This window comes from Strigops habroptila, chromosome 4 (assembly GCF_004027225.2).
Source record: "Strigops habroptila isolate Jane chromosome 4, bStrHab1.2.pri, whole genome shotgun sequence".
NCBI lineage: Eukaryota > Metazoa > Chordata > Aves > Psittaciformes > Psittacidae > Strigops > Strigops habroptila.
In genome coordinates this window covers 72,818,209-72,829,317 of record NC_046358.1, presented here as the reverse complement: position 1 = coordinate 72,829,317, position 11,109 = coordinate 72,818,209, and the positions used below count along the sequence as shown (strand labels likewise).

Here is an 11,109-nt window from a genome sequence, read left to right as displayed (position 1 = left end):
CAAAGTTTTATAGCAGATAAATCTCATGAGTTTGTCTATTCTTTGACTCTACTGTTCTTGTGAACTTATACATACACCAGAAGCTCCAGTCCTTTTTTGTTTTCCCCAGAGATTTAAGGGCTTTGTCTCTGGTGGTTGCATTTCTGGGGGGTCTTGCTTGTGTCTTTTTTTTTTTTCATTCTGGTGGATGTAATCTTGAAACTTGAAGAAATAGTTTTGTGTGTTTGCGATTTCTACTGTCTTTCGTGTAAAGATCAATAAGCCAGTGGACTCGCATCTTTTGTTAAGGATCCAATATAATACTTGCCTGTCTCTAGTGGATCTGCAATGTGCTTAAAGTACATTATGAAGTTGATTATTTTGCAACAATAAAAGTGACTAGAGCCAATTTTGGAAAGACTTAAATGCACTTTACCAATGACCTTGCAGTATTATATGATTTTATGAACATTCATTACACTGTTTCTGAAGCACGGACCCACATCTTGCTAGAGGCCTTACATAGCATAACGGGGAAAAAATAGCAAAGGAGATTATTGTACTTCTCCTGGTTCTATGCAAGCAAATCATATTAATTAAAAAATAGAAGAGGGAGAAATCCTGGATAGAAAATGAGATTCCCTGGGAATTGTGGGAAGTCACCCATAGTGGTCCTAGAAAGCAGCACAGGGAATTCATGGAGACCCAGAGGAATTTGGGGGAGAGAGAGATTCCTATAAAACTGAGGGAAATCCTAGAAAGTAGTGTTGGAGTTTTCCTGGAAAGCCAGGAATTGTGGGGAGGTGCAGTCCTACAGTGTGGGGATTGTCAGGGAGCAGCACAGGAAACTCCAGGAAACTACTGGAGGATGGGGATTAGTTCTTGGCAAGTAATTGGAGAACTCCTGGAAAGCAATGAGGGAAACTCAGGAGCCAAATGTCTAGATGATACATACAAGTAAGCTTTATCATCATGTTGTTTTGTTGGTTTTTTTTTCTTTTATGTCCTTTTATGTAGAGATACTGACCTGTCAAATGATGAAGATGCAAGTTATAAGGCTTATGGAGAAATAAATTATTGCAGACAGAATGAGGAAGCAGGTCCTCAGTTTTATTACATCTGTGCTGTTGCCCTGTATCTTGCAGAATGTGTTTTCAGAAGCAGCCTTTTATGTGGTCTGAGTTTTGGCTGCCTGTCTTTGAAGAGCCCTAGGAGTCTGAGGCAAATTCATGGGTTACTGTGATGTAGCTGAAACATAGCTGTGCTGTGTGTGTCCATCTGAACCGTGATACTGAAGCATATATAACATGTTTTTCTTTATGTGGGCTACAGGTGAAGGGTATCATTATGCCTTATGCTTCATTTCGATAAAAGAATAGGCAGCTGCTGTAGAAGCAGTCCTGCTTTCAGTCTTCCATGCTTATTTTACATTCTAGTTGTGTATTTTCCCCTTCTATAGTGTTGGTTATAGCAATTTAGCGATCTGAGCCAGATTTTTTTTTTTTTTTACTCCAAGGAAATCTATTTGCAAGTGTATTTCTCCATTGGATCAATGAGAACTCATCCAACTGATTCCTGTGATCAGAACTTGTACTGATCACAGTGAACAGGGCCACCAGTACAGTTCTGTTACTGGGGTTATAAAGAGAGAGCAGACTAGCTATTTTGATGGCACTTGGTATTCAGGTCTACTCTGGGGTTATATGAGACTGTATTCTTAACACACATGGCAGTGTGCATGGCATTTTAGCAGGCCGATATATCTCAGTTGTGTGACCACGATTCCATTTGGTCAGATTGCCAGAAGTGTTAAGGCCAGACACTGCTGTTGATTTTAAAGGCAGTTGTTGATGCTGAGTGTTGGGTACAGAAAACTAAAGACTGCTTCTGAAAAGTGGATGCTAAATTCTTGTGTATCTGCCTGTCGTGAAGTGTCAAGGATAGCTGCCTGCCTCATAAACTTGTAGAGATGTTTAAATCTGAAAGTAAATTGAAATTATTTGCTCAATGCTTAGCAACATGTCTTTAAAGTGCAGTTCACCTCCTGAAAGTGGTTGTGGTGTTTGCAACCTGAAAAATACAGTTGGCAGGGAAGAGCTTTCCTGTAGATTAATCCCAGATGTTAGGGACTGAAAACTTTAAGATCCAAACAAGAAATACAAAATGGGGAGGGAACTCCAATCTAACTCTTCCCCTGCCTTGCCTTGCCTTCCTCTGCCTTGCCTTGCCTTGCCTTGCCTTGCCTTCCCCTGCCTTGCCTTGCCTTGCCTTGCCTTGCCTTCCCCTCCCTTGCCTTGCCTTCACCTGCCTTGACTTGCCTTGCCTTGTCTTCCCCTGCATTGCCTTGCCTTGTCTTGCCTTGCCTTGCCTTGCCTTGCCTTCCCCTGCCTTGACTTGCCTTGCCATGCCATCCCCTGCCTTGCACTGCCTTGCCTTGCCTTGCCTTCCCCTGCCTTGCCTTGCCTTGCCTTCCCCTGCCTTGCCTTGCCTTGCCTTGTCTTCCCCTGCCTTGCCTTGCCTTGCCTTGCCTTCCGCTGCCTTTCCTTGCCTTGCCTTGCCTTTCGCTGCCTTCCCGTGCATTGCCTTGCATTGCCTTGCCTTCCCCTGTCTTGCCTTGCCTTGCCTTGCCTTGCCTTCCTCTGCCTTGACTTGCCTTGCCTTGCCTTCCCCTGCCTTGCATTGCCTTGCCTTCCCCTGTCTTGCCTTGCCTTGCCTTGCCCTCCCCTGCCTTCCCCTGCCTTGTCTTGCCTTCCCCTGCCTTGTCTTGCCATGCGTTCCCTTGCCTTCCCCTGCCTTGCCTTCCCCTGCCTTTCCCTGTCTTGCCTTGCCTTCCCCTGCCTTCCCCTGCCTTGCCTTGCCTTGGAAGGAAGAGTTAGAGAGTAATAATTCTTCACTTCTTCCTGCATTCTGAAAATTGTTTTCATTTATTTGGACACATTGTCAAAGAGAAACTAATTATCATTACCAAACCCAATCAGGTTTTAGTCTTGAATGGGATCTGCCACAGCTGCTGGAAAGAAGCTGTTTCTTTTCAGATTCTTCTGCATCTCGTTATAAATCCTGCCCCTTGTTCATTTCCCCCTGCCCTCTACAGAGAAGATTATGCAGTGTTTTCCATAGGACAAAGTATAAATTATTGATTAACATGCTGTTACCTAGAGAGTTACACCAGATGGAGCAGGTAAGCACAGCGTGATGTGCGTAGCTAAAAAAAAAAAGCAATGGAAGGGCACAAAAAGTCTTTGGAGGTTCAAGTCCAGCAGCAGGATTTGAAAATCAGCTACTTCTACTGCCAGGCTGTCATATGCTTTGGCGTGGGACATAGGTCCAGAGGCTTGTATTTTCTTACGGACTTCATCCTGCTTTTGTCTCACTCCTCCTGACCCTGACTTTGTGTGTGCTGTGTGTCTGTGCTGAAAGTTGGTGTGTTAACAGGGTAAAGCTTCATCTGGAATAATCCTGCCAGCAGCGTGCGGTCAGAGGTGCGGTTCCAGCGCGCTGCCTCCGAGGTTTCTTCCAGCAGATGGCATGTGGAGTTTCTTTAACAATACCAGCACCCGAATGAAGTAACGTAATATACAGACAAACGTGTGTGTGGACAGATTGCTTGCCCAAGCCAGTCCCCGGGCTGTCGGGAAGAGGAGGTGTGAAGGAACATTCCTGGCTTCTTCAGCAACGTGAGTGCATTCTCTAAGCTCCTGCTTCCTTTGATGAGGGGTATTTTTTTGTAATAGGGGTAGTGACAGCAAGTTGTACTCTATAAAAATCCTATTTGAGTGATTTTGTTCTCTCCGGTTTTTTTATAACGATGATTCTGAAAGAACAGGATCCTTTCAGGACAGGATGCAAGGAAAAGATGTTTGTACTAGGTCAGGCACGTAAGTGAAGACTTGGCTTTTAAATTTGGAGTTTGATATCAAGACTAGGTTTCATTTGAATTTCTAATCAGAGTTAAAAGCCCAAAGGACTTTTCTTGTTGCCGTGTTTGCTAAATTAAGTATGTCCCGAGTGGCTGCAGGTAAACATTAGGAATTATGGTAGGACAGCCGGTCTGCGCGAGCTGCAGCAGTGCAGACCCGGACCGCCATCACGCTTAGCAAACGGGCTCCTCTCGGTGCACTCCGGCCTGCGGGGCGGAGGGAGCAGAGCAGAGCAGCCCGAGCGAAGGGCCGGCAGCAACTCTTTAAGGAGGACGTTAGCTGCCGGAGCCCAGAGCGGGGTTTGGGGTCCTCTCCCTCATTTTCGCTGCCGGGTGTGACCGGCGGGCACCCTCTGCTCTGGCGGGCACCCTCTGCTCTGGCTGGCCGCGCGGTGGCAGCGGCTGCAGGGCGGGTCGGCCCCTCGGCGGGGTGCCGGTAAGGAACAGCGCACCCGGAGACCCCCGGCTCCATCCCTCCGCTCGGCGCAGCCCCGCCCACCACTCCCCGCGCCGCCTCCCCATTGGCCGCGCGGGGCGCGGGCCTGCGGGCGGCGGCGCGGATTGGCTGCGGAACGCGGGGTTGGCCGGAGAGCGGCGGCGGGGCCGCGCAGGCAGCGGCGGCGATCGCGGGGGCTGCGGCGGCGACTGCCCGGTGCGGCCCGGTGCGGCCCGGCCCGGCGCCACGGTGCGCGGCGGCTGGAGGAGACGCAGCCCTGCACCTCCGGGTGAGCGGCGGAGCTGCGCGGGACGCTGGCCGCTCGGGGCGGGGGGCCTGGCGACTCCTTCCCGGCGAGCGGTTCTCCTCATGTTCCCGCGGGGCTAGGGGCCCGCTCGGCGCGCGGGGCGGGAGGAGGGCGGGCTGCCCGCGCCGGCCCCTCTTCGGTGCTTTTCCCTCGCCGTGTGCCCGGGGTGACGCCGGGGCTCCCTGGGCATCCGGCCGTGCCGCTCTCCTCTCGGCTGTCGCCGGGCGGGTGGCCCGGGCGCGGAGATCGGCGGAGCTGTCCGCGTTCCGCGGGCTACCGGTGCGCTGACAGCCGCGGTAGTCCTTGGGTTGTCAGACCCCAGCGTGGCTCCGGGCCCCGCGGGTGCCAGGCGCGGCGCGGGGCAGTGGCTCCCCATGGATTCGGGGGCCTTCCTGAGCAGGGGGCTGTTGCCACCCGTGAGTTCCGCCGCATGAGCAGGCGTGTGCGGTTCTGTGAACACAGCTCTGCAGCCGCGCCGTGTCTGGCGGGCTCCAACCCAGCGGGCGGGTAGACCCTGACCCAGGCTTGCGCAGGGGAAAGGGGAAAAGAAAGGAATGAGAGGGCACAAAACCTGGCAGAAAATACATGCATACTGTGGGGAAAACCCTGCTAGCTTTGCAGATAGCTCTCCCCTGCTTAATATTTTGCAGCCAGCTGAGTAATGGTGTTTATGGAGGCCTACTGCTGCACTTCCAGCTGAGAGTCACCATTCTCTTCAGTTTCCTGTTCTCCAGCTTGTGATGCAAAACCCAAGCTCCTATCTCAGGCTTTGCCTGGAGACCTCCCTGGCTTCACTTCCCTTACCTGCGTTGAAGTAGCGTATGGCTGTTTACCTAGAGCTTTACCTTTGCCTGCTTGGCTTTTGCCTCTGTGATTCTCCTTCTCTTTTTATAAAATACAGCGAAGGGAGTGATATGCAAAGAAACTGAAGTCTTGTGGAAGTTTTCCAAGTAATTCTGTAATCAGTAATGAATGTTCAGGCTTACAAAAATTGCATTTTGCCCTGCAGTTCAAAGGCATGGCTCATGGGCATGTAGTTTCAGGCAGCGAGTTCAGTAAAGGATGAAAGCCAACTGGTATGCAAGGAGGGTAGTAGGAGGGTACTTATTTTCTGGAAGCTCTACAGTAAAGGAAATTACCTATTGAATCTTTTATAGTCTGATTATTTTAGTATAAATTGAATTGAGGACATTTTTTACAGCCCTTGTTGCATTGTCGGTTTGTTTGGGTTTTTTTTTTACTGTAATTGGTCTTTCTGTGTACTTGAGTAGTGTGTTGGGCGAATTGCGTCTAGGTTAAGTTTGTCTTCTCTAACTGCAGTTATATATGCAGCCTTGGAGGTCAGTGATTCAAATACTGGATCACAACTCGCAGTACTAAAGCACAGTAAATGCAAAGGATAATATCTGGATGTCATAGTGTTTCTCATCCCCAGTGTTCAGAGCACTTCACAATGAGATAAACATTACTGGATAGACTGTACAGACGGGGAAACCGAGACAGATACAGAGAAAGAAAGCTGTTACTGCAAGTAACCTGCTGGGTACCCTTTTGGACTTGGGGCCAGTGTTCAGGTCCTCTATGTCTGCAGTCAGCCAGTGCTCTGCCATTACACTGCATTGTACTTCTTGGGCAACCTGGAGTGCAAAAGACTGTGATGCAGACATCTTCAGATAATGGAGACCTGAGTCTGTAAGTGTATGGTGTTATTAGACAAGCTGACCGCTTGTAAAATGCAGGGGGGAAAAAATGGAATAGAACTTCTTTCTCCAAAGTTCAGCCCCTTAGTCTTGTGAGGAATAACAGGCTTAGCAGCATGCTGTGCAGTGAGGTGCCTTGTGCATCCAGATACAAAGTAAACTGAAATAAGTGGTTAAAATTGGATATTTATGCCCAGGAGGCAGTAAGCAAACACAGCATGCAAATAAACACCAAGCAGATCAGTAGATGTACTGCTGGCAGCTGTGCTGTCATTGGAAAAGGAAAATGTCCTGGTCTGGGTTCTCTCAGAAGCAGAGAGGAGTTAGGATACGCATAGGCCGTGTGCATATACATCCAAACCAGTTCTGGCTGCGCCCGCCAGCAGCTTAGAGGTCTCCAGGTGTTCCCCTTGCCCTGTCTGGTTTGTGTGGTGCTTCACAGTGGAGTTTCAGAACAGTTTGTACAATGCCTTGTACACCCCACAGCTGGATTCATCAGCAGTTCAGCAATAGCCGCCTGTGTGTTGAGGTGCAGCCGCACAGATCTCAGCCTGGCCGGGTGTGCTGCCCTCAGAGCTGCAGAGTGTGCCTCCTGGTTTGTGCTCCCATCACTGGGCCTGAATTAAAGCAGTTCAAGTTACCTCATGACATACACATCTACTACTGCTTAACTTCATACTTATGGTGATTGTAACATCAGGGTTCACTGTATTAGGAAGATGTCACAGCTGGTCTAAGACAAATTTGATCTGACTCTTGGCTTCCCAGCTCCGGTTTATGACTTCATGGATTGAGAGTCCATTCCAGAAACACTTTAAAAAAATTCTAGCTGTTTCAAGTACAAATTGAGATTCCTTTCCTTTCTTATCTAAATGGAAAGAGCTTGTGGAAATGTCTTGGAAAAAAAGGGCTGTTTAGCGGTGGTATGTGTGTGTACTGTATGAAAAGTGTCGCATTCACATCGTATCCCTGTTGTTAATATACAACCCTATTGTATCTTGAAATATTACTGTATTGACTGTATACCAGAAACTTTTAATCAAACGGTGACTCTTTGAACTTGAATGAATCTCTTTTGCTTTTGGCTTTGCCTTTGCCAGAAGGAGCAAGGAGAAGAAAGGAATATGTCTTCATGGGGCAGTTCTCAGATTTCATGTAATACACTTCTTTATTGTTTTCAAAGACTATTTGATTCCTCTTTGTATGTCAATGTGTGTGCCATTTTTGTTCAAGGAAGCTTTTCCAGTAGTGCCTACTCTTCTTTTACAGTTCTTCATAAGCTCTTAAGAATTTTTCAGGCATGATGGTAAGTGTGAATCAAATGGTGAGGTATCTTATGCCATTTGAAAGAGTAACTAACAGAAAAGAGCTGGATTCCATCAGGAGAGTAGTGAGTGCTGATGTGTAGGAAGCTGTGAAAGTATAGGTAAGCAAAACAAAAATGACACATCAGGAGCACTGCAGCTTAAAGACCACGAATACAGCACACAGGTAGTTATCGGTGTGGTCCTGTCACCTATGGAAGGATGGATATGCTGTAAACCTTATGTAACAGTTGTATCTTTCGGGAGGCTGAAAACTCCCTATTCTTGTTCCAGACTGACCTGCTTTCAAATCCCTTTTCTTCATGAACAGAATAGGTTGCCTGCCTTAGAGGTCAGCAACTTAAAGTAGGTAATTCTACCAGCTCTGTGGCTTGAAAGCCATAACATCCCTGTCCCCCTTTGTTTCCAAATTTTGTGATCTGTTTTGTCAGATCACAGTCCTGTTTCCTGAAGTGACGGCTATGGGCCAGGGAAACACAGAAAGTGACATTTTCTTAGCCATATGGTGTTTGTGCAAAAATAACAGTATTCTGGGTGTTTTCCAAAGCATGAAAAGTCTATAAAACAGAGAATATTGTTATAAACTGTTTCTGTGGCTTTCAGACTCTTTTCTGATCTGTGGGAGTAGGGATTTATAGTGCATCCTTGTACTAGTTTGTTTGTCTTCCCTTTTGCAGAATACTTTACTGTTCATTTTCCATCTCTTAGCCAGATACTAGAAATTCAGCGGAAGAATCGGCTAGGAACCTTGGTTATGTATTGCAGTTCTTGCTTGTATGGAAGAAGAAGGTTGTCTCTTGCTGTCCAGTGGAAGTGTTTCTATTTGCAGTGGAGAGAACATTTTCGGAGAGTATGATTTTCTTTTGAAAAGAAATCCCACTTTTTGCAACATGGGTTTTGTGTTCTTCCATCCTAGTTTGTAGATTTGGAGTATTTTCGCGTTTTGTGCATAGCAGCTTGTACAGCTGTAAATTCTGTTGAGGAAATGAATACATGTTCTAGCTCAGGCTGGATAGTCATTTAATTATTTTACTGCACCAGCTAGCAGCTGATCTCACTTTGGGAAGGGATATTGCAGTTGCTTCTGAAGCAACTTCTACCTGCAGTGTCAAGGTCACAGGGCTGCCCTAGCGATGAACTTCCTTTTTAAAAGAAATGATAAAGCTGCACTGGTTGATGTGAGAAAGCATGGGAACCATGCAGCTGAAGTACTGCTTTTAGTACGTGAGCGCTGCCAGCTTGACGAAAAGGGCCAGGAATGTGAACTTTAGTTATTCAGACTTAGGTGATTCCCCTTTTTATTGTCTACTGTAATTATTTTAGTGAATCTCTTTAAGTTTTAATGCAAAAAAAAAGCATTTGTGTAAATGAGTCCTTATACTGTACTGCATCAAACTCTTATTCTGGCCTCTGGCTGAAAGGCAGAGTACTATCTAACATTCTGTGGCAAGGTATAAGGCACTTTGAAGGCAATAAATCTTCAGACTTGGTTAGTTTCCCATTTAGATTTTATGATTTCACTGAAATACAACTTGGCATTGCCAGGGAGTGGAGCTCTCTAGGAAGTGTTCATCTTCTTGGGACTTTTGTGAAACTCAGTAGTTTGAAAATGAAAATGAATTCTGATGGTGCTTCTGGGGGCAGTTCAGAGTAATGCAGCTCACTAAAGATTTCATGTAAAAAGTCAGTACATCTCAAGACCACTGCGATGTGGTCTTCCCAAGCAGAAAGCTGTTTCTTAGTCGCTGGAGTTATGGAAGAAATCTACTCATGCTTCCTTTGGTTTATAGCACATTAATATTTTGTGCTGGTTCCTCCATGATACTTTTTGCTGCATCAGCTGAGAGATTTGGATTCAGGTTCCCATGTCAAAGTCTGTTCTCTGTTCCCCACTCACAGTGCTGCTTTCACAGCTGTATCAGCCATGTTTGTGAGCATCGTGGCATCAAGATCAGAATGTCTTTCTCACGTTTCCTTTCATCTCTTCTGCCATCTTCATGTCACGAGCACTGGATTTTCCTTCCTGAAGCCTTTTAGCCTGCCTACAGTGTCAGCATGATGTACTCTCTATTTCTACTGGTCTTCCCACATAGCTTTCCAGCCCTTGTGTTTGCACTGTCTTGGATCTGTTTTAAGAACTCTTAGTCCTACCTGTCAGCTCTAAAACAAATGCTTTTGATGAGAAGACCATTATAGCTCTGTAGGAGGTATAGCAGAACATATGCTGACCTGCTCATGTGGAAAGGGAAGCTGGAAGGGTGGACAGGGCAAAGTGAAAGAAAAAGTCAGGAGAGGAGCTGTCCTGCCAGTGATGTTAGTGGGCATCTCAGCCTGGAGTACACAGGTTACTTGCGCGTTGGCTGGATAGCTAGAAAGCGCTGTGATATATTTATGGGAGTGGAAGGGTGTTATCAAAGAGTGTGGATTTCCAGCACAAGGTTTTCTTTCTAGTTGTTTGTTGAGGGTGGGGTTGAGGGCTTCTGTTTGTTTTTTTTTTCTCCCCTTGTAACCTTGGTTTCATCACTGGTTTCTCACAGAAGAAAACGGTGGGTGTTGGGAAAAGGCATAAATTAGTGATGATGTTTTCATGATGTCCTATTTTTGATGTTTGGCTCAATTTCAAAGTATCCAGCTTCCATCTGTAAGCCTTGTACCAGGCAAAGCACAAGGCAGCAAGCTCTTCATTGAAATCCGTACCCTAGTGGATAATTCACGCTAGCTTTCTTGTAACTGTAATCTTGGTATTAAATCACCCCTTCCTCTTCCTCCCTTCCTATCCAGCAAATGAACAACCCTGCAGATATTTTTCACAAGAGATATCATCTCTTGCCCTTCCAGCACTTTTCCTTTCTGAATGAAGTAATGCAAGAATATAGGTTTGCAGAAGCTACTGAGGAAAACGGGGGGAGAAGGGGGAAAGCAGTTTGCAGGGAAAGGAAAGAATAATATCCCTCATTTGTATTTGTGTTGCATCAGGCTCAATCTCGATTAAACACTTTGAACATCACAACAGCATGCCAATTTTGGCTTCCTCTTTTAGTGAAGGATAGTGTGTGCGGAGGTTCTTGGCAGCATCCCTGGATATTAAATACAACTGAAATCAACTCGTATGTTTTAAATTGGCCTGGCAATAATGCAAAAATGTGAATAAGTAATATAAATATCAAGTATTTTAAATGAGCTTAATAAGCTTGGTGTAACTTATTAGTGGTCATATTTTTTGTTTGTATTATGTTTCTTCCAAATCTGTCAGACTTTCTTCATGTTAGATGCCAAATAATGGGAACCAGCCATTTTGTTCTTCTCTGTCACCTCTCTTTCCACATCTGGCACAAATGACACATTTTTTGCCAGGTGCTTGCTTGATACCAGTGTTGTGATGTATGCCAAAAAAAAAAAATCAGGACACGGGGAGTGGGACAGAGGGAGGAAGTTTGTATTGA

The 11,109-nt window shown here is 46.2% G+C and overlaps 1 protein-coding gene across 2 annotated transcripts in view; it reads left to right on the top strand.

Annotated features, from left to right (window-relative positions):
* Positions 1-3,348: 3,348 nt before the first annotated feature.
* Positions 3,349-11,109, top strand: part of ABAT (4-aminobutyrate aminotransferase) — a 53,996-nt gene continuing 46,235 nt past the window's right edge. Inside the window, exon 1 of one of the 2 annotated variants that reach the window (XM_030481236.1) lies at positions 3,349-3,656. The gene's annotated coding sequence lies outside the window, so the exon portion shown is untranslated. Of the gene's footprint in view, positions 3,657-4,480; positions 4,624-11,109 lie in introns of those variants that run through there. The other variant, XM_030481235.1, reaches the window with a different exon arrangement.